The following is a 24,665-nucleotide window of genomic DNA, read 5'->3' as shown; positions in this document are numbered from 1 at the left end:
TTAAATGTTCAAATATTAAGATTTGAATGAGGCAAAATAACATGCTTTTTCTCTCAAATATATTGTTATAATGTTTCAAAAGTACTGTAATTATTTTCTGTATAAAAATTAATTTGGTGTTCAAAAAGTCTTTTTTCAAACTTGAGTCTTGAAAAAGAGGGGGTCGTCTTATTTTCGGGCCAATATGGTACTTCAAAAGAAAGGTACAAGTGTGAAGATTACATTTTTACTTCTCCACATAGTCGCCACCTCTCTCAAGAGCTACAGTCCACCTATGAATGAGGGCATGTATACCAGTGTTGTAGAACTCAGCCGTTTGATCTCTAAGCCAATTCTTGACAGCAGTTTTCAGTTCATCATCATTGCCATATGGGTTGCCCCGGAGTCCTTCTTTCATTGTTTCAAATCTTTTTAATGGTTTTTCCATAACAAAGCAACATATAATAAACAATATAGAACAACATAGAATAAACAAAAACAGACTATTAATGCTATCCAAAAACTGACACTGAAGCAGCAATCAGTGCACACACTCAAACAACATAGACTAACCATACACAAGTACATAGTCTGGGATATCAGATACGGCTACTTAATTTGATGATTCCACTCCAGAGATTCAGGGGGAGCACAGGCTCTATGGGTAGGTAGGAAGAACTGGGCAGCACCCAAGAGTATTTCATGAGGGGCACATAAGTTCAGCATTATTTTCAAAACAATATATGGGAATCTGAATACCTTGGAATATAAAGCAGAGAACTCATTATAGAATGAGTAAATAAATAAATAAAGGGGAAGCAAGGTTGTTACACATTGGATGGTCGCTAAAGCTAGGTTTTAAATTCAGTCTGAAAAAAGGTTATAAATGGATGCCATGTTTTTTCATAGGTCTGGAGAGAGCCATTAGAAACATGTCTCAAGTGTTCCAATTTTAGGTTGGCCATGACGTCTTCAATCAAGCTCTTAAAATATGGAGGCTCAGTTTTTTTCCAATTAAATAAAATCATGCGCCTAGCGAGTAAAGTAATAAAAGCTATTGCACTGGCCTGGTGAAATGAAACTAACATATTTGATGGGACAATCCCAAACAACGCTGTTGTGCAGTTTGGCGCAATATCCTTGTTGCATAAGGAGGACAGTGCATTGAAAATCTCTCTCCAGAATGCATAAAGCTTGGGACACAACCAAAACATATGGCTCAAATTAGCTGGGGTAAGGCCTTCTTTCATTGGACCAAAGAGATGTTAGTCTGACGGTGCCAAATCAGGAGAATATGGCGGATGTGGTATCACAGTCCATCCAAATGAAGTGATGACCTCCGTGGTCCTGATACTTGTGTGAGGATGTGCATTGTCATGCTGGAGAAGCACATTTTCCATGTCCAAGTTGGGCCGAACACGTTGAATTCTTGCTTTGAACTTCCTAAGAGTCTCAATGTATACCTCAGTATTAATGGTTTCCCCCTTCGGCAAAAAATCCACAAGGATTACACCTTGAGAATCCCAAAAAACGGTGGCCATAATTTTGCCAGCTGACTTTTGATTTCGATTTCGATTACAGCTCTTTGTTTCTGACGAGCTTCAAGAGGGGCAGCCATTTTGGAATCTAGTTTAAGCTTTAAAAATCTGAAAATAAGAAAAACACATACCGCAATAAGGTGTGTCCTATCATGTTTGTGCCAAATATAAACACGATTGGTAAAATCCTGTACGAGCAATGCACTTGAGTGCATTACTTTTTGAATGCCCCTCGTATTTATTTTAAGAAGGCGCCGGTAAGTTTTACCAATAACATCAAGATGGCATTAATGCTGTACATCTGATCTGTCCATTTAATGTCAAGCACTTTGGGAACAATAAAAACTTGTCATTAAATGCCCAATATAAGTACTCTCCTTTTACACTGCACTTTCATGGACAGATATCCAATATTTATTGGGTTTTCCCCACATTTTTAAAGAGTCCTGAGTCTGAACTACAAATATCTAATTTCAGTCAATCATTGTTTCCAGCCAATGTTTTTAACAAGCACACACAATCCATAAGGACTTGACATTTGAAAACAGAGGGTCACTATTCGAGTCCTGCTCAGTTGTAGGAGAAATACTGTCTGTTTTTAGCGGAAATTCAGCCTTTTGTAACAGTCGAAAAATTAAAAAACTGACTAAATTTCTCTGTATGCGACGGCTAACTGCTTGTCGTCCTTCTAAGTTCTGGCCCGACATCCCAGCTGCCTCACTCCCACCCACGACTTTTCCTCGCAACTTACACACCACAGCGCGCTCCCTCCTGAAACAGCACTTCGGTCACATTGGTTATTAATACACTGCGTCGCCCACCGAGTGTGCTCAGCACAGGAGTGAAAATATCTGACAGGCTCTATTTATAGAGCCTGAAGGCAGACGGGTAGGAATCCACGGCAACGTGATCCAGCCTTTTCTGGAATCGTGTTCCACAAGAAAGGGTCTCTGCAGGAACAGAGCGCAGGTCAACACAGGCGCTTTTGCCATGAGGGGGAAAGTGTGCAGAGACTGGGTAAAGCTCAAGCAATAAGCACCTGCGTAGGGTCCATGTGTGACGTTGGGCGCGGCGCATAGATGAAAGACAAGTCAAACATGTGAAGTAATGTGACAGTAGGTGTGGATGTGTCACTCAACAATTCCACACTACTCTTGCGGTTGTGATGACATCCTGAAGGAATGCGTGTGTTGTTATGAGCTCATGCTTCTCAACAGGGGCCATGTTTAAATTGCACGCCAGCTGCATGACGTGAATTGTGTCAAACGCAGGTCAGCTCAGGCTGCGTGGACGTCATCTAGTTTTCAAATTCGGTTCTCACGTTGAACAGAAAAAGGCTTAGAGTGGTCTTGCCAAATGAAGAATTGAGATTTATCGGCATCTAAGAGGTCGCGCCCTGCCCATTATTGATCAATTTATTGATCAGGGGGCCTTTTTCAATAGGGTTGTCCATTTGGCGAATAGAATGTTCATATAACCCGCCACCATAGATGTTTGCCGTTAACGTATCACCCTGGGAATACTCAACAGACCTTTGGTCAAACTGTCAGGCTTTATTGTCTTGTGTTAAAAGAGATATACGATGCAATTTTTACACTAATTTAACTCGTTCCCAGGTGTCTTAATAAAAGATGTGCCACATGTTTTAATCCACTTTAAGAGTCATAGCGACAAGAGAAGTTTATAGAATTGTTACCAAGAAGTCTGGACTGTAAACCAAAACTTTTTTACCTTAAAGTGATCCTCTAACTTAAATACATGTAGGCTCTAATAAACCACAATTGTTCTCTTGTACTAAAATATGTTGTTAGAAACACATAAATTCATGGCAATATTTTATAATATTTAGTACATATTTTGACCGTTAGTTGACGCCATGGTTTGCGGGCTCGCAGTGATGACGTCAATGGCATCTATCCAAATGTGTAGCGTGTTCAACAATTGCTTATTGCTGCCTAAACTCGCGAAGTAAAATGCCACGATGTGCTGCTTTTGGATGCAATTTCCAGTCAAATGGAAACAAGGGGAGTGAAGTGAGTGGTCAAGGTGGAATTATTATTTTTAGTGAATAAATGTGCATAAGTGGAAGGTTCTCCCCCTTTTTGGTCCCTGTATGCACGTATCCTACCCACCACGCGTTGCACCTGGCGCCCGAACATGTATCCTGGATCCTCAGTCAAGCAAGGTCCCACCGCGTCAGCAATATTGGTTTCGGATCTGTCCATTGTTTTGATGCGTCGGTCCCACCGCGGCTTTTCGGATCAGTCTATTTTGTGGAATCAACGGCCTGATCGCGGCTGGAACATTGCATTGGGATCGGTCTAATTCCTGGATCTTCGAGTGAGTAAAAAACGCGGATTTGGATTACTATTGCGATCTTTTTTGTTGACTATTCTTCGTGGGAGTTTTCCCAAAATCATACTAAATAATTAAAGCACACTACAGTGACGACAGTGACTGACGTGGACCTTACAACAATGTTGGAGTTCGTCAGGGAACACGGGTTTGCGTACTGCTGAGCTCCCCAGTGAAGAGTGGTCAAGGTGGAAATATTATTTTTTGTGAATAAATGTGCATAAGTGGACGCTTCTCCTCTTTTTGGTACTTATATACACGTATCCTACCTACCACGCGTTACAATGTACAAGACATGGATTACACAAGGTGTGCTCTTTGGCCTGTACTGTATGTAAAGCACACGACAGCTCTGGATGCTAACAATCTACATAATTGTTTTGGGATGTTTGAAAACGCAATATGCTTACCTTGAATATCTGCTAATAAAACCGGAGTTCCCAACACTCTCGCTCCGAACCCGAGTTCCCAATAGCACTCTGTCGCTCTATTGCCATTGAGACAGCGTAGTGCATCACCAGTTTTGCCCAACTTTTGTCTGATCAGGTATTTGCTGCACGCATTTTTCCCTGAAGCTCGTCTTGTGAACGACCGACAGTTCTGTCCTGCTCTTCATTTTTCAGATCTGGTTCAAATAGGAAGGGTAGAACTGACGACATGTTGGGAAAGCTAACTATTGACTAGGGATGGGAATTGATACGATTTTTACGATTCCGATTCCATTATCGATATTGCTTAACGATTCGATTCTTTATCGATTCTAATTTCGGGAAAAAGAAGAACAAACATTTTGAGTGGCATCAAGTTTGTTTAATCAGAAGTCACAACCTTACTAACTCACAACGAGGTCAAAAGAGGCCCAAAGCCTCAATGTTAACTGTGGCAATAAGTGGCAAATGCACAAGAATGTGTAACATTTTACTGAAACATTTTTCTAATAGAAATAAAAAATATTGGTATATTTTGGCATATAGGTCGTTGTTCTGCCTTTGGCAATGTCCCCAAACTTTTTCCTGTGAGGGCCAAATAACTTTTCCCTTCTCTGATGAGAGGCCGGGGTCAGTTTGTAACAGAAAAAGTGTGACGATTCCAGGAGTGCGAAATGTAAAAAAAATATTGTTTTTCAGAAAGCCACAATCAAATAACCCTCTGTGGATTCTTCACGGAACAAAAGTAAATAAAATAAAAATAATAATATAATAATAATAAATAATAATAGCACTATTAATTAAATAGATAATAACCAAATAACCCTCTCTGAGTCATTCACTGAAAAAGGCCAGGAAATAAATAACACTACTGAGGGAGGAAAAAACAAAAAAAATTCAAAATGCTTTCTGGAATTGTTCAGGGGGCCGGACCAAATATGGAGCCGCAGGCCGTAGTTTGGGGACCCCTGTTTTTATTTACCAGTATATTGAAATGCATGCCTTTTAGTTTTTATGGCGCTTTCACGCTCAAGTGGTGGCGCCCTTGGGCTTCCTCATGCGAAGAAGAGCGCGAAGAAGAAGAAATGCCGCATCCAAGCCAGTGAGCGAGTTAGTGAGAAAGGGAAACACTGCCACGAGCCTACGTTCTTTGTTAATGTTTGTAAAATATCCACAGAGCCAACGCCTGTATGTATCATCTTCTGTGTTGTTGTTGTGTGTTTCCACTCGCGATCGGACACTTAAATCCAGTTGTGTAGTGGTTTAAACGATGTGCTAATGCTAGCGAACGCATGCTAACTGTTTGTTATGACTGTGTTAGCAGCTAATCATCGCTGATTTACGTTGATGCGAACCTGTTTGTTATTGGGGACGAAATTGATTTGTTTCATTTCTATTTTTAGTTTCAAGTGATGGTTGAATAAAGTCAGCAAATTATACCAACGTCTTCTGCATCGTCATTTGGGAGTTTAGCTAGCTGTATAGCCAGGACTGAGCCTTAGCGTCTCGGTGAAGACAGTGCAGTGTATTCCCTCCCGATGCAGTTATTTCCATCTCGCAGTGATTGAAAGTCGCTTTGTTGTAATTTTTCCTCGTGAAGTGAAGACACACTTTCGAGCATTCGAACCTACGTCATTGTTATGTTTACGGCGGCAACGCTCGTGCTAAACTATCGTAACCTTTCATTTTCACCCTTTTTCCTGGTGAAGTGTAGCCAAACTTTGGAGCGAGTGGTTCTTGGCGCCATGCTAGTTTGATGCGTCTGGACAACAAGACACGTCACGACGCAATATGCGTCTTTAGGGATCGTTAAAGGGATCGTTAAGGCTTTTTCATTGTGATGTCGAGGCCTCGAAACACTCAGAACCGGTTCTGAATTGGAATCGAATTTCGATTCCCATCCCTACTATTGACATGCTGGAATTTCGGCATCAGGGGCAGTGACGTCACGCACTGCGACGTAACAAGAATGGCGACCTATCACTTAAAATAATTTTACAAACTTTATTAAAACAAAAACATTAAGAGGGGTTTTAATTCCAAATTATGATAACTCATACTCACATTTATCTTATAAGAATTACTTGTCTTAAAAATAGAGGATCCCTTTAAGTCAATCTTGATGAAAGATGACGCGAATTTCCGGCTATTTTTAGCGTCGCTTTTAACTTCATTTACGATCCATCTTTGAATCTGAACACGTATTTTTGTTTGTGTTGTTAATTACCTGGAAATGCATTAAGTTGTTGGCAGATGACTACGTTTGTCTAATGAAGCTCTTCAATTCACTTCAAATTGTTTCCTTGCGACCAAATGACGGCAAAGCAAAACTGATATTTGACAAATGCTAACCATTATCTAACCCCGAAGTGGGGACCATTTCGATTAAAACAATTTTTTTGAAAACCAGAGGGCTCCTTTTTTTATGTTACCACGTAAATCTATTTCATATCCTCCTCTCATCATGCTGTGTCCTGTTTTTTGATGCTTAAGCACAACTGAATTGATGTTCAGTGCTTGTGACACATCTGTTGCCCCCTGTAGTCCACGCTTCTCTTCCTGCTCCTCTTTTTTTAAAAGACACACACAACTCACTGGTCTGTGTCTCTGTGTCACACATACACAGTGGCGAGCAGACGGACTGTCAGACTGCACGTCTGCCTTTTCTGGTGACGCCGCCGTGTACTCGCGACTCATGAGTCTGCGTGTGTTCTGCCCGAGCATGTGGAGCAAGTCACGTGTTTGCGTCGTGCCTGTCTGCTCACCTGGTGGTTGCCATGGGAACAGCCAGACAGCGGCAGACTTTGCACCCGCCTCCCCTGGGGCGATTGCGAGAACACAGAGGAGGTTTAAGGTCAAGGAATCACTGTAGTGGAGGGGAGGAGGGGGTCTCTTTGAAATCACATTGCTTATGCTTTTTATAAGGCTGTCAAATCTGCAAGACTTAATTTTGTGTTACTCATATACTTTTCAAAGATCTCATTTGTTAAATAAGTAGTTTTCATCTTTTTAAAGGGATCCACAGATAGAAAAACTTAGACTTCTTAAAAGATAAACGTTATTATGAGTTAAAATAATTTGATTTTGAAAACCACTGTTATAAATTAGGGCTGTCAAACGATTAACATTTTTAATCGAGTTAATTACAGCTTAAAAATTAATTAATCGTAATTAATCGCAATTAATCGCAATTCAAACCATCTATAAAATATGCCATATTTTTCTGTAAATTATTGTTGGAATGGAAAGATAAGACAAGATGGATATATACATTCAACATACGGTACATAAGGACTATTTGTTTATTATAACAATAAATCAACAAGATGGCATTAACATTATTAACATTCTGTTAAAGTGATCCATGGATAAAATGTTATATTAAAACGCCTCTTAATGTTTTCGTTTTAATAAAATTTGTAAAATTTTCAATCAAAAAATAAACTAGTAGCCCTATTCTGTCCTCAATGTGTGTGAGTACACAAATTGACAGATAGCGAACATAAGTTCCAAAAAGAAATCAGACGGTGTGGCAAAGTTGCATGGGCTTTACTGAAGTCATCTCTTTTTGACAGGAGCACGTTTCTTGTATTTTTGTAAAACTGAAAATAACAGGGCAATGTGTCAATAACTTGCATAAATCACAAAATAACATAAAATGTACACACACGTGTCCATTTGAGCAGTAGCACTAGCCAATTAGCTCACAAGCATCTAACAATGTAACTGCATTTCACCATATATGTGAACAAATTCAAATACACATCATCAATAACTATCTAATGCTCATGAATATAAACAAAGGAGGAATATAACTCACAAGCGATGCATGTATAAGACACAAACAGTGTGATGGGGCTATGAGAACTGCCACTGAATACTGGATGCGGACGTTAGCTGGTCTGAATAACACTGTCTATTAGTGTGAGTTCACGTCGAAATATAATCACGTCAGAAAAGCGCGCCGAAACCCAAATAATCCGCTGCACTGAATCGCCAGCAGAGGGCGACATTACGCCACATAACATATGCAAGTCACACCCAAGCGCCAGCAAAGGGCGGAAAAACTCCATAAAACACAATTAACAAGTTGGCCTTTCACTGTACTGACATTTAAATCTGTCTGAGCGGGCATAGTGCGTTAATTGCGTCAAATATTTTAACGGGATTAATTTAAAAAACTAATTAACGCCCGTTAACGCGATAATTTTGACAGCCCTATTATAAATGTTTTAGTTTTTATACAATTTGTAAAATTAGTTTAACTAGTAGGATTCCATTGTTGTTTATGTCACAGGGCGGTGACGTCACATGGTTACACTGCCGGGCTTCCAAAGTATGACTCTAGCGACATAAACATGTCATCTGTTTAACCATTTCAATTCGAACCCAAGATGAACATGAACTCATTCACTCCCAGCCCTTTTCACTGGAGCAAGGCCTTTCGCTCCCGGCCGTTTTACTGGATTTTGACTGATTTTGCAAGGCCCACAGAAAATTCTGTTCTATTGCTATATAAACATGAAACTCACCAAAAGAAAGATTATACTCTTCTTTCTGAAGAAAAAAGTTAGTTCATATCTTTTTCCATTCTTTAGAAATCAGCATTAGAAAATGGCTTAGTTTGAGCAATTTTCCAATTTCTGATGAAAAAACGGAGAAATTGAGCTTTTTGTGAAAGCATACGTTTCAAACATAACTTTGACTTATACACAGCTATTTTTTGCTTTAGTTACATCCCAAACATCTGAATAATGTTTTCCTTTTACAAAATAAGATAAATAACAAGACGAATAGAGCTTTTGATCGCAAAGTAACAATTTATTTACACATAACTAAACTATTGAACTGTCGAACTATTTGCGCACATAACAACGGGGAAGGCTCTCGGCTGCTCCCGTGGCTAATCTGATGAGTCCGGATCAAGATTGGTCTCACTTTTTTCATCATCTTCATCGTTGGTTTCAACCTCGGGCTAAGGAGTTGAACTCCGCAGAACGCGTGTGGAACCTGACGCTGTTGTGGACGTCACCGTCTGTCTCATCAAGATAAATTTTTTTGAATCATTCTTTGACGATGGTTTCGTTGTCTTTTCAAAACACTCCTCCAGTTTCATTTTTTTCCCGATCGTTCTCCACATTTTTCTCAAATTATCAGGCGTCTTCACAAGATCCCTCCAACTTCCGTTTCCTGACTATTTTTCTTCACTTCCTTTCTTGGCCCTAGATGAGTTCTTACTAAATGCGCTACTGACCTCCAGTGGCCAGTTTTATTGCTTTAAAATGGGGTTTGGGCTTTGTGCATTATATTTTAGCTAGATCGGAACCTATAGATGCCTCTTGTCAAAAAGGGAAAAAAAACAAAAAAAACCCGCAAAAGACGTATAAATACGTTTTTGGGACACTGAAGCAATTAAAATGTGCTATACCGGCGAAACGTCCTACAAGAGGCAAATTTGACAACCAAAGTACTACCGTGCGCTTTCAGCTTTTGTTGAGATGCATACAGACAGAACATACTAAAGATGCCTTAAGAAAATACTTACACGTAGTAGTATCAAATAATGGTGGTTTAAATGTTACGTGACTGATGTGGTCAACAGATCAACAAATTGGTTTAAAGCTACCGCAAGAAAACACAATGCTTATGAGGGAAACAAATGCAAAAAGTATTTTGAGGCAATGAAAAGGTAATAAAAGACTCAATAAAAACACAGTAAGTGTTAATAAGTACTCACTGCTTTTAACTGATGAGGGCATGTGTTGGAAGAATTGCAGTAACCCCGTAGTATTCGTCGAGTGAAAGTGACAATCTGCGTCATCACCCCGAGTGTCCGCAAAACATGGCGCCCTCCGTAGGTCAAAACATACTAAATATTAAATTTTTTAAAAACAATTTCAATATTTTATGTGTCTCTAATAACATATTTTAGTAATAGAGAACAATTGTGGATCCTACAAGTCCTTAAGTCTGAGGTTCCCTATAACTGTTTCCAACAGTTCCACGTGTTCATTTCACACCATAGAAGCAATTTAAAAGTACTTTTTGACATTGTATCCCTTTAAAACACTGTTATGATGTACAGCGGGCAAATAAGTATTTAGTCAACCACTAATTGTGCAAGTTCTCCCACTTGAAAATATTATAGAGGCCTGTAATTGTCAACATGGGTAAACCTCAACCATGAGAGACAGAATGTGGAAAAAAAACCCCAGAAAATCACATTGTTTGATTTTTTTTTTTTTTAAAGAATTTATTTTCAAATCATGGTGGAAAATAAGTATTTGGTCAATACCAAAAGTTTATCTCAACACTTTGTTATGTACCCTTTGTTGGCAATAACGGAGGCCAAACGTTTTCTGTAACTCTTCACAAGCTTTTCAAGCACTGTTACTGGTACTTTGGCCCATTCCTCCATGCAGATCTCCTCTAGAGCTGTGATGTTTTGGGGCTGTCATTGGGCAACACTGACTTTCCACTCCCTCCACAGATTTTCTATGGGGTTGAGATCTGGAGACTGGCTAGGCCACTCCAGGACCTTGAAATGCTTCTTACGAAGCCACTCCTTTGTTGCCCTGGCTGTGTGTTTGGGATCATTGTCATGCTGAAAGACCCAGCCACGTCTCATCTTCAATGCCCTTGCTGATGGAAGGAGATTTTCACTCAAAAATTTTCGCTGCATGGCCCCATTCATTCTTTCCTTTACACGGATCAGTCGTCCTGGTCCCTTTGCAGAAAAACAGCCCCAAAGCATGATGTTTCCACCCCTATGCTTCACAGTGGGTATGGAGTTCTTCAGATGCATTTCAGTATTCTTTCTCCTCCAAACACGAGAACCTGTGTTTCTACCAAAAAGTTATATTTTGGTTTCATCTGACAATAACACATTCTCCCAGTCCTCTTCTAGATCATCCAAAGGCTCTCTAGTGAACCACAGACGGGCCTGGACGTGTACTGGCTTCAGCAGGGGGACACGTCTGGAAGTGCAGGATTTAAGTCCCTGGCGGCGCAATGTGTTACTGATAGTAGCCTTTGTTACTGTGGTCCCAGCTCTCTGTAGGTCATTCACTAGGTCCCCCCGAGTGGTTCTGGGATTTTTTCTCTCCGTTCTTGTTATCATTTTGACGCAACGGGGTGAGCTCTTGCATGGAGCCCCAGATCGAGGGAGATTATCAGTAGTCTTGTATGTCTTCCATTTTCTAATAATTGCTCCCACAGTTGATTTCCTTACACCAAGCGTTTTACCAATTGCAGATTCAGTCTTCCCTGGTGTCCTTCAACAGCTCTTTGGTCTTGGCTATAGACCCATAGTGGAGTTTGGAGTGTGACTGACTGAGGTTGTGGACAGGTGTCTTTTATACCGATAATGAGTTAAAACAGGTGCCATTAATACAGGTAACGAGTGGAGCTTCGTTAGACCTTATTAGAAGAAGTTAGACCTCTTTGACAGCCAAAAATCTTGCTTGTTTGTAGGTGACCAAATACTTATTTTCCACTCTAATTTGGAAATAAATGCTTTAAAAATCAATGTGATTCACTGTTTTTTTCCACATTCTGTCTCTCGTGGTTGAGGTTTACCCATGTTGACAATTACAGGCCTCTCTAATCTTTTCAAGTAGGAGAACTTGCATAATTGGTGGTTGACTAAATACTTATTTGCCCCACTGTATATGAATGTATCCAAATGTCATTTAGCCATTTCAGTTTGTATAAATTCCTCTTTTGGGTTAAACTAATTGGTTTGAAAAGTGATGATATAACATGCAAACCAGTTTTAATTATCATATATTTTGAGCGTTTGTGGTTTGAATGTGCCCTTTAATTTGACTTGGCGGGCTCTTGTATACCAACACTTAACACATGCGCGTCACAAGACTGTCTCCCTCTATGTTGAGGAATGTCATCTTTGAGCAGATAAAGACAAAGGTGCTAATGTTAGCGCAGAATGGAGATCTCTCTGTAAATGAACTAATGACAGCCTCGCAGCAAATCTGAGATCCGAACACTCAAGCTTTGTTGTCTCTCAGTGCTGTCAGTGTCTGATCGTTTGCATTCTTAAAAAAAAAACAGGCAGCACTCACAATCGCTTCTGTTGTGCTTTTATTTTTGCCATCGTGTCCTGAAGAAAACCCACAGCTGGAGATTTTTTTTTAAAGTCAGCACTGCTGCAGTTGTTCTTATGGTTGCCACCCCCCCCCCCCCCCCCGCCCATCTCTTAATTATGGTTCCAGTTTTTTTTTTTTTTTTTTTTTGTCATGCTGATGCTGAATAGCAAGATGTTCCAGGCTTTATCGCACCAGTTGCACACTTCTCTCCTTTGTGTTTTGCCAGCTGCCCTCAGAGAAGGAGGAGGCGGTGCGAAGGGGTGAATGCGGGTCTTGTGTGGTGTGTGTATGTGCACTATATGAGGTTAATGGTGTGTAGTAAATGATGTTAAGGCTATCTGAATAGATTTGTTGTTTTAAAGCAGACCTAAATGTGTCCCATGAGAGCATGAGGCCCCAAACATTGAACTTCTTAAATTCTAATCATAAACATTTGGTCAATCATGCCATCAAATCATATTCGGATTTTTTAGCAGCTATTCTTTAATAGCACCAGCATTTTTTGCATGTAATCTGGAATCTTGGATTGTTACCCATCATAATTATATTTTGAAAATGTCTCACGATTCACTGATGAAAAAAAAATGGAACTACAGTGGTACCCCTACATAAGAAGTTAATTCATTCCAGGACCTTGTTTGTAAGTTGAAATGGTCATTTGTCGAGCAGGATTTTCTCATGACAATACATTATAATTGCATTAATTCGTTCCACAGCTCGAAAACATACACTAAATCCTTAATAAATACTGCTGGTACTATTACAAATAGCAATGACACGGAGCAAAACAAATAAATAATAATAATAATTCCTGTAGTAATGTAACAAATCGGGTTCTAATGGTGAATGTATTTTGCGTGGTGTACAGGAACGCATCGCGTGGCTGACTTGACAGTTAAATTGGACTTTTTACTTTCACTTTTAATGTCAAGCTGCGGCGGACAGTAGGCGTATTGTGTTGCACAAGTTGATGGAATAAATGATTAGAAACCTGATGACACTGCCAATTTCTTTGGCTATGTTACCACAATAATAATTGTCAACTTAACTTATAGAGACTGGCGAACAGCGGTCGGAGGAGGACTGTCGAGAGTAGACATTCCACGGCCGTATTGTCGAGCCAGTTCACACCACGCTCATATTTTTCTATCATTTCCATCTTCATTTCAATGGTAGGCGGCACCATTTTCCTTTTTTTCACCACCTGCACTAACATTCTTGAAACCCATGTTGATTTCTCTCACAAGAAAATCCACCATGCGTTCGTCTTACGGGAAAACAAAGAAACTGCGGCGCTGTCATAAATCGTATTTCGAGCATGTCGTCGGATATAGAAAAAAATTGCGAGTCAAATTTTACGTCGGATGTCGACGCGATTGTGTGTCGACGCGATCGTATGTCGAGGTACAACTGTATAATGAAATGACATTCAGAAATATCAAAAGGCTGGAAATCATAAGATGTACAGAAAATACATAATACATACATATTTGGAAAAAAAAAAAAATCGTTCACCCAAAAAATACAAGATACAAAAGATGAAAAATGAAAAAAAAATAAAAAGTACAGTGGTACCTTGACATAGGATCGCTTCGACACACGATCTTTTTGACATCCGACGTAAAATTTGACTCGCCACCATTTGTTTCTACATCCGACAACATGCTCGAAATACGACGACATGACCGCACCGCAGACGGACGCACGGCTGACTTTCTTGTGGGAGAAATCAACACAGGTTTCAAAATGGTTGGTATAGGTGGTGAAACAAAAAGGTGACGCTTACCTTCTAAATGAAGATGCAAATTATAGAGAAATATGAGCATGGAGAGTGCATCCGTGAACTGGCTCAACAATACATCTCCACCGTCCTCCTCCGACCACCGTTCGCCAGTCTTTATAAATTAAGTTGACAATTATATTGTGGTTACATCGCCAAAGAAATCGCCAGCTTTGTCAGGTTTTTATCATTTATTTCAGAACTTATCCAACACAAAACGCCTGCTTTCCGCCACAAATGACTGTACTCAAGAAAACATTGAAAGCGAAAGTAAACTCAACCGCCCTGCTCCTCTGTGTCACATCAGTCAGAAAAAAACGTCCGCCACATCAGAACCCGATTTGTTACATTAGTACGGGAATTATTATTATTATCGGATTATTCCGATTTCTATTTATAAATAATGTGATGTGTGATTAATCGAATAATTGGATAAAACATTTTTTTTAGGTAAAGAGCAATTATTAACATACATGAGAAAACAAGACATTTCTTCTAATATTGAACCATTTTCAATCAATGTCTTTATTTTCGATGTACATTGTTAAAAACAGCCATCAATTGCATCTCAGATGTAACTAGAATAAATGGACTAATTCACTGCTTTTACTTAAAAAACTTCTAGATCTTATAAAAAAAAAAAAAAAAATTATATATATATTTCTTACCTATTACGCTTGATAACACACATCACTTAAAAGTTAGGTGGTTTCCCATGTGTTTCAATAGAATTTCCATTTGTGTCAAGCTATTTTTAAGTTCTAGTTAAGTTTTAAGTTAGTCTAAACTTTAAGTCCTGATAGGATTTAGAGTTTTTGCAGTGTTCAAAATAAATGTACGTATGACACCTGCTGTATTGGAGCACATTAGGGACCAGTGCTACTTGGTGTTTTATCCAGCAATGACTACTGAGCTAAAATTGACAGTTAGCAATCACTCTACACCACTGTTTTCACAGATTAAATAAAGCCTGTATGTAAGACACGTTAGCCACGCATCGGCAGTGGTCATAATGAATAGAAAACTAGCCCTTCGCAAGGCTAACATTACGTGAGCTAGTGACAGTAATGTTAATGTTATTTATTAGCGCTATGTAGTCTACTGCTTTAAGATGGCGGCTGTTTACTAACGCCGCCCTGCCTGTCATTTGGCATCTAATTCTACTTACATATGATATCGATAAGACGCATCAGAACTTGGCTACCTGCTACCACAGTAGCAAGCATCATGTGGGCGTAGTTTTTACTTAGCAACGTCGGCGTAGCTTGTAGCGGCTGTCGCCTGCAACAAGTTTTTTTTTTTTTTTTTATTGGTTCTTCCTCTTCGCACGTGACATCAGCGCGTTGTCCCGCATTAAAAGTACTCCGGGCAAAACGTGATGCTTAGAGCTGGCAAAATTAAACGATTCCTCGAGGTGAATAAAATTACTCGGATCAGTTTTTTTACTCGAGTTGCTCGAGGATTCGTTTCAGCTCTACATTGATTAATAAACTCGACTCAAGTTGTGCTTAAACAGTGAGAAAGTATTCAGTTTCATTTCCTATCAAAGAGTCTTGACCCGGATATCCAAAAATCCACTTAAAAGTTTGGGTCGTGGGTCTTCTCAGCCTTTTATTTGCTTTGCTGTGCCCCCCTCCTCTCCATCACAACTGCAAGCCACTGGCAGGCTGGGCTGAAGCACTGAGCAGAGGCAGCAGCAGAAATGCAAATCTGAAAGCAAGAGGAAGAAAGGGAAAAAAGGAGCCTCAAACACACTAGATAGTATCGTGGGAGAGAGATGCATAAAGGCATGGTACCGAGATGACCACATGCGCAAAAAGCACGAGCGAGGCATCCCACCGGCGGAGATACTCTTACATAAAGCAACTCGGGCTGCCGCTCGCCTCACTCTCACATGGGGGGAGCATGTGAGAGACACTGTGACTCTCCTTCCCACCGCTTTGTCTCGCACCGTGCCAGACAGCCACACAAACATTCCGGCCAACGTCTCCACCTAAACACACCCGCTTAGCCTTCCCCTCAAGTCACCCCGATTGCTTTTTCTGTCTCCCCTGACCTGTGTTTGTACCACCCCTCGTCCTCACTTCCCCTGGGCCTCACAGGGGATGGCCTGAGGTCACTGCGATGTGCAGCTGCGGGGGCGACAACAGGGTGGGGATGGAGGGCGGTAGAAAGTGCTGACTGCACAGGAAAAGGGCCACCCACGTGACGTCACGTTCGCAGCATTGTGTCCGTGACAGACTCCCATCTGCCTCTGGGACATTCCCGACAAGCCTGCTACAAGGAAAACAACCCTGCTTGGAATGTAAGCACACAAGTAGTACGGAGTATGTCAAGTATGTAGAAGTTGGATTGCTTCCCTTTATAGGGAGTGTGAGTATTTACAAGTCATTGTACGGAGGTTAAACAACTCTAAACCACTAATACAGGGAGTCCTCGGGTTTACAGTTACAAACGTGCAACACGAGTCGTGGGCTGTCTTTGGGTTTGTCATGCTATACTTCTGCGGGGACTTTGGCAGCTAGCCAGTAGCATGAGCCAACGGTTCACTGCTCCTCCTCCATAAGTAGCTCTAATTGACATCTAGAGTGAATTAATCTACTGTTCTCTGAGAAGGGTGAAAAAAGGAAGCAGCTGTGACGCTTCCTGTCACCTATGTAGACAGTTGACTATTCTCCCTGCGAGGGAAAGATCCCTGGGATTGTTTTCGGTCTCTATACATATTCTGGGCGTGCTTCCCAGTCAGCAGGACGCCCTTAGCACAGCCAGACGATCGTGAGCGCCTGTTCCCCACTCGCGCTACCCACGAACCCGCTGGCCACGCTCCGCCGGGCCCGTGCACTGGCCGCCAAAAGCCAGCGAGTCACTCCCAGGCAAACACGGTGAACTAGACGGATTATCTTTGTCGAGGGAAGAGATCGAGACAGATTATCACATAAGCGTCCTCACCATCAGCATTCTGACTCCCTCCGGGGAACCTTACAACACTCTGTTGATTTGTGCAGATGATTATCGGCGGAATACGGCCGTAAGAATGCTCTTCGGAAAAGAGCTTCCACTGAAAAAAAAAAACAGTGACAACCATCCGATGAAATCGGACTGATAATCTAATTTCTGATTGTCCGACATAAATTGCCGGAACGCGACTATGAATATTTGATGAGAATGTGGGAATTAAAGCAGCCTCAGCACGGGTAGGCTTTTCCATCTCAACAGTTTATAGTGGCTCTTGAACATTGTCAGCATTTTTTTCCCTTCACCCCCCCAGCCCCCCTTCACTTACCACCACAACCATTGCTCTGGGAAAACACACTTGCATTGTAGCAGGCATTATTGGCATGTGTTTGCTGTTCACAAAAAGGCCAGCCGTTGCCGCCAGGCATCATAAGGTGAGAGGTCAGAGGACAGAAGGGTGCCAGAATGTGACGTTATCATGTCTAGGGACAATGTTTTGTTTTTACACAGCTTAATGATTGCCTCGAGTTGGCTACACGCAGACTGACATTAGGGTCTAATTTGACCATATTTCCTCCCTTGCGATCTCGTTTAGGCTATTAATATCGTAACAGAGGAGCCATTGTTGACAACTTTGACAGATTTGGTTGTTATATTCCACAACTATTTAAAACTGTTTTTAGCATCCCTTCTAATTTTCGTCTTAGTCCTTTGTATGAAAATATTTATTAATCTTAGTAATATTTTAGTCATTTCAAAATGTGTTAGTCTTCGTCTTGTTTTTGTTGACAAAAAAATTTCGTCTATTTTTAGTCGATGCATCCTCAAAATTAGGGATCTCCCCGATCCGATCACGTGATAAGAAATTGTGCAGATCGCGCCATTTTTCAGAGGATTGGAATTGGATGAAAGGCATCTTTTTTATTTTATTTTTAAAAAAAAATTAAGGGCTAAAAAAAAAAAAAAAATCCAGAAATACAGTGGCGTTGCCAAAAGAAATAAAAACAGACATTTTATACTCCGCAACACAAAAGAGGAAGTACATTCCCCAGTTTACAAACGAGTTCTGTTCCTGCACTGGCGATGTAACCCGGATTTCCGCGTAAGTCAGAATTAACCCTTTGAATACTTCAAAACACCCTCTAAATGAAAAAAAGTTCATCCAAAAATATGTATTATACGTCATTGTACTGTCCTCGCCAAGACCTTGGGGCTAAGTCCTAGCTAGACAGTGAGCTGAGCGCCGAAATGACGATGTCAGCCTTACGTGTAGTTTGCTGTCTTTATTCAGCTGCTCCAGGGCATCAACACTTGCGAAATGAAATTAAAATATAATGAAATAAATCAGTCTCATCTTCAATGACAGCAATTCAAACTTGCTTTTACAAGTAGCTGCTGATACAGCAATAACAAACGATTAGCATGTACCAGTTAGCGTCCACACACCATCAAAAACAATGACATAAACTCGCCCCTAGTATTGCCAACAATTGAAAACGCACAAACTGTGTGCGTGTGAGGTGGGCACTTCCTGCGCCAAAATAAAAGCATGCATCACAAAACAAAACTCGATATTTAAAACAAAAAAACGACGAAAATCAGGCATCGTGGAGTTGCATAAGTCGGGTCCGCCATAACCCGTGCACAGTGGTACCTCGACATAGGATCGCATCGACATACGAGCCTTTCAACATCCGACGTAAAATTTGACTCATTTGTCTCGACGTATGCCGACATGCTCAAAATATGACGATTTATGACACCGTGGCAATTTCATTGTTTTCCGCAAGATTTTTTTGTGAGCGAAATCAACATGGGTCCCAAGAGGGTTAGTGCAGGTGGTGAAAAAGTGACGCTTATCATTGAAATTAAGATGGAAATGATTGAAAAATATGAGCGTGGTTTGCGCGTCAGTGAATTGGCTCGACAATGCGGCCGAAATAAGTTTGCGATCCCGACGGTCCTCTTCCGACCTCCATTTGCCAGTCTTTATAAGTTAAGGCGACATTTATTAGTATATTAACATCGGCAAGGAGGTCACCAGCTTCGTCAGGTTTTTAATCATTTATTTCAGAACATGTGCAACACAACACGGCCACTGTGCGCCGTGGCCGACGCCAACAACAATATGAAAATAGAAAGTAAAAACATCCCACTCTTCCACACCTCTCTCTCTGTCGTCAGTCAATAGGTGCGTTCAGGAATAGCATGCAAAACACATCCGCCACATTAGAAGGCAATTTATTACATTATTATTATGATTATTGTTATATTATTATTATGCGGATTTATATTTATAAATTATTTGTTTTGCTAAGTAGAATTGCTGTTTGTAATTGTACCAGCAGTGTTTATTAAGGATTTAGCATATGCTTTTGGACTGTCGAACAAATAAATCAAATTATAGTGTATTCTTATGGGAAAGTTTCGACTTGCAAACCTAGTGCTGGAAGTAATTAAATTCATATGTAGAGTAGGGCTGCAGCTATCGAATATTTTAGTAATCGAGTAATCGACTGAAAATTCTATCGATTAATCGAGTAATCGGATAAAACAAATATATTTTTAGGTGAAGAGCAATTATAAATATACATGAGAAAACAAGACATTTCATCTAATCTTGATCCATTTTCAGTCAATCAATGTCTTTATTTTCGATGTATATTGTTGAAAACAGCCAACAATTGCATCTCAGATGTAACTAGAATAAAAAAAAGACTAATTCACTGCTTTCACTCAAAAAACTTTTAGATCTTATTAAAAAAAAAAATTTATATATATCTTACGTAAAAATGCCGTTATGCTTGATAACACACATCACTTAAAAGTTAGGATTTTTTCCCCACGTGTTTCAATTGAATTTCTATTTGTGTCAAGCCATTTTTAAGTTCTAGTTAAGTTTTAAGTTAGTCTGAACTGTAAGTCCTGATAGGATTTTTTGCAGTGTTCAAAATAAATGTATGATACAGGCTGTATTGGAGCACATTAGGGACCAGTGCTACTTGGTGTTTTATCCAGCAATGACTACTGAGCTAAAATTGATAGTTAGCATTATTAAGTTTTTATTTTACACCCTCATCACTCCACAACGCTATGTTATGTTAAAGCCTGTATATAAGACACGTTAGTCACGCATCGACAGTGGTCATAATTAATAGAAACCTAGCCCTCTGCAGAGCTAACGTTACGTGAGCTTGTGACAGTAACGTTAATCTTACTTATTAGCGCTTAGCGCTCTACTGCTTTAAGATGGCGGCGGTTTACTAACGCTGCCCAGACGCGGACAAGTCTGTCATTTCGCATCTAGTTCAACATACATGTGATCTCTATGAGACGCATCAGACGCTACCTGCTACCAACTAGCATCGTGCGGGCAAGTATTTAGCAACGTCGGCGTCGTGTGTAGCGGCTGTCTGCTGCAGTAAGTTTTGTTGTTGTTGTTTTTTTGCTTCGTCCTCTACGCACGTAACATCAGCGCGTTGTCCCGCATTAAAAGTAGTCCGAGCAAAACGTGATGCTTAGAGCTGTCAAAATAAACGAATACCCGAGGTGAATAAAATTACTCGGATCAGTTTTTAAACTCGAGTTGCTCGAGTATTCGTTTCAGCTCTAATGTAGAGGTACCAATGTACTGTAACCAGTACAGTAATGTAACATGTTTGGAATTTTTGTTATAACAATAAAAAAATTAAAAAATACAATCAGGTGACTCTGACTCTAACGCAAAAGTATGCGATTGGGACATCCCCACTCAAAATGTTTTTGTCTGCAAAATTAAAAACTTTTAGTTTGCTTTAATTTTAGAGCACAAATTATAGTGTCTACATGAACAATGCCAACTTGGTGATAATAATACACACTCAACAGGAAAATGGTTCATTATTTTCAATTAATTATACGCACCTGGACGCCTAAGATGACGCATACCACGCTAAATGCTAATGCTAACGAGAACGCAAATGCTATGCTAACGCTCTGAGTTACATTGAGTGTGTGATGATCACACAAGAAACATTCTATCTCTCCAATATAAGAAAACAAATCTTACCATATGTTTCAAGACAAAAAAGCCAGGAGCCTGGGGAGGACACCGCTGAGTGGGCCTGGGTGCAGCACATCACATGAGTGACACAACCAAACACTGTTACAATGTAGGCTAACTACATATACAAGAAGAAAATGCCACACATGTGACGGAAGCTATGGCACACATTCGTCCCGTTGTCGTCTTGTCAGACGAAAACAAGCATTTGTTGTGTTATGTTTTAGTCTGCCAAGACACGTTTTTAGCTCATTATCATCTCATCGTCATGAAAAATGTATTTGTCGACGAAATATTTTCGTTATCGTCTTTGTTGATGAAAACAACAATGCTTTGAAGTATAAATTGACTTATGAGTTGAAGAAAAATACATCATGCGTGGGATCAATTTCACATTGTGTAACATATAACAAACAGATGACCGGTGGCAGACTTTGCCAAAGAGTTTTACAATGCAAAAGTAATTATTTATGTCTTGTACATGTTGGAAACTTTTGATCCCAGATTAAATTACAGACTACATCTCCTTACTTAAAAACAACACAATGCATCATGTCCAGTAAACTTGTAGGATGCCAAAAGCAGCTTTTCTTTGGAATGCCTTTGAGTCGAGTTGTCGTAAACGTGTTTTATGGCAGCAGTGAGTGCAGTGCAGTCGATTTTGGAGGTCGCATAGATTCAAAGGAAGTGCAAGGTAACGCGAGGCTAAGGGGGGGTGCAAAGTCACTGTCTTGGTTGGAAGCAAGCTTTTGACCGCGTAATAAAGTAAGAAGTGCAACGGTATGAGACATAAAGTCAGTAATGGGCGAGGCGTTGACACAAAGTGGAGTGAGAAATAATGTCGTAGTAAATCTTGTCTTTCTTTCTCCTTGTGGAATTTTAAGTACACTGGAAAGTCACAAAAGTAAAGTTACTGTGTCGTTAGAGCCCGTGACATACCGTACAACGACCCGAATGTGACTGAAGCTGAAGAATTGTAGACTAACAATTTTGCGACTACTTGCAGTCAATGTTGTTTTCGTCAACAATGACGATAACGATAATATTTTGTCGACGGACAATTTTTTCATGATGATGACGAGCTAAAAATGTGGCTTGGGAGTAGACGTGCCAATTACGGGTTTCAAGGTATACCGTAGTATGAAAATGTCACGGTTTCAAAACCGCAACAATTTTCCGTCATACTGTCCCTAAAGTGTTAGCTATTTTTATGTCCCAAAAATGCATGGAGAAATCCCACGCTTGCAGCTGCAAGGCTCAACCCTCCCCACCGGTTGTTGCTCACTGTCAGTGAGTCAGCTGTGCTACACGATAGCTGAAGGAGGTGAAACTTCTGAACTTTTTCCCCCATCGAAGAAAACGAAGTCGCTGGTATGGGAATACTTCAGCTACAGAAAAGTTACAGAAGGCCGCGACTTAGAGGAGGCAGATCAGCCAACATTTAAAACATGTTTGCGGAGGGTGGTTGCCGAGGAGGCAATAACTCCAATATAATTTCGCATTTATACAAAATTAAAGGTTAGTAAACACTGTCATGAACGTTTCCCACCAGCTACGAGTGTTAACTCCAGCGTGTTTAGTGTGTCTACTGGTGGTAAGACATGTTTTTCTCTCTCTGGCAACTGTGTTGAGAAAGAGAGTGTGTGTATAATGTAAACATAATGCGAGTCATACACGCATGCTTTTTATGTGAAAATGATTCAATTATTTTTATTCTGATGGTAATAATGTTGAGCTGTGGCTGTGGGTTTACTCTCACCACTGTTAATTTTATTTAGTATATTTCAGTTATTTTATTATTATATTTATTTCAACTTAAATAAAAAATTTAAGAAAACGTATAATGTTAAGTTGAACAATTAGTAGTTGAAGATTAAAAAAAATAAATGAATAAAAAATTTAAGAAAACGTATGTTATTTTTTAATTTTTTTTTAAATTTTGGGTTTAGTTTATCATACCATCAGGATATCATACCGGCACATGCCTACTTCGGAGACTAGACCATAAAAGGAACAAATGCCATTTTTTTTCTGATGAGATGACATCTAGATGAAAATGTAACAGTTTCTGTCATATATTCACAATGCGTTATTGTACATGGAGTGCGTTAGCTTGCATCATAGCAGTGAGATGTGTTGCGCCTCTACCTTACTCTCCTCAGTTTAGGGTGGTTCCCAAACCGGTCCTCAAGGACCCCTGTGGGTCCTGGTTTTTGTTCCTACCAATCGAGCACAGACCGTTTAACCAATGAGGTTTCTGCTAAAACAAGCAGCACCTGACTACAATCAACTTATTACACTTGTAAAACACCAGATTGGTACACATGTGTCGTCCTGTTTTGTTGGAAAGAAATCCAGCACCCACAGCGGCCCGATGTGGAATAGTTTGGGAACCCCTGGTTTAGGATGTGTCTAAAGCTAGGCTGTGCTCCATTTTGCTTTTTCTCCAATGCAGACTCTTGACTCTTGACACCTTGTCCAATGCAGAATCTTGACTCTTGACAAGGTGATGATGCTGGAACTTTGGTTTGGTGCAGTTCCAGTGAGATTTACAAAAATGACTTCCTGAAGAAAACATCAAAATTCCCTCAGTCCTTGATTATATGGGGCTGCATGTCAGGCAAAGGCACTGGGGAGATGGCTGTGGTTAAATCTGTAATAAATGCACAAGTTTACATTGAAATTTTAGACAGCTTTCTTATCCTTCAATTGAAAATATATTTGTCATTTTCCAAGATGACAATGCATCGTGCCACAGAGCTAAAACTGTTAAAGCATTCCTTGGAGAAAGACTCATCCAGGCAATGTCATGGCCTGCAAATAGCCCAGATCTCAACCCTATTGAAAACCTTTTTATCTGAGTTTGTTCTACATGATAAAATGTCTGAGTGAGTGTTTTTTCCGAGAGTGGTGATTCCATACTTTTTTCTAGGGGTTGTATTGTCACACCCCTCATCAAGATGAACACCTAATATTGTGTGAATTCTTGTTTTCTCATGATTCCATATTTTTTTTCCCCTCAGAATGGGGTGATTCCATATATATATTTCCCTGCACTTGCTCATTAAAAGTAACATTTTCTGACCACCACAATGTTTTTTATTCAGTTCTTTTAGTGTTTCTGAATGCTAAAGAGGTGCACTTTTGAACAAATTAATTATTTTTTTCAAGCTTTTTATCGGAGTTTATTCTACATGATAAAATGTCTGAGTGAGTGTTTTTCCGAGGGTGGTGATTCCATACTTTTTGCTAGGGGTTGTATTGTCACACCCCTCATCATGATGAACACCTAATATTGTGCGAATTCTTGTCATGTTTTGTTTAAGACACCTTAAACTGTTTTGGTGAGATTTTTTTGACAATGATGACACAATTAGTGGAAAGAATAACAATAAACAACCATTTTAGTATGTCTAAATGAAACCTTCCAGAAACATTTGACCTTCTATTGCTCATGATATACATTTAAACATATAATAAACA

The 24,665-nt window shown here is 40.0% G+C and overlaps 1 long non-coding RNA gene across 1 annotated transcript in view; it reads left to right on the top strand.

Moving 5' to 3' along the window:
• Window positions 1–24,665, top strand: part of LOC130908561 (uncharacterized) — a 201,447-nt gene that overhangs the window by 47,078 nt on the left and 129,704 nt on the right. The gene's annotated exons all lie outside the window — the stretch shown is intronic.

This window comes from Corythoichthys intestinalis, chromosome 20, assembly GCF_030265065.1.
Source record: "Corythoichthys intestinalis isolate RoL2023-P3 chromosome 20, ASM3026506v1, whole genome shotgun sequence".
In the NCBI taxonomy this organism is placed as follows: domain Eukaryota; kingdom Metazoa; phylum Chordata; class Actinopteri; order Syngnathiformes; family Syngnathidae; genus Corythoichthys; species Corythoichthys intestinalis.
This window is presented reverse-complemented; position numbering and strand designations above follow the sequence as displayed.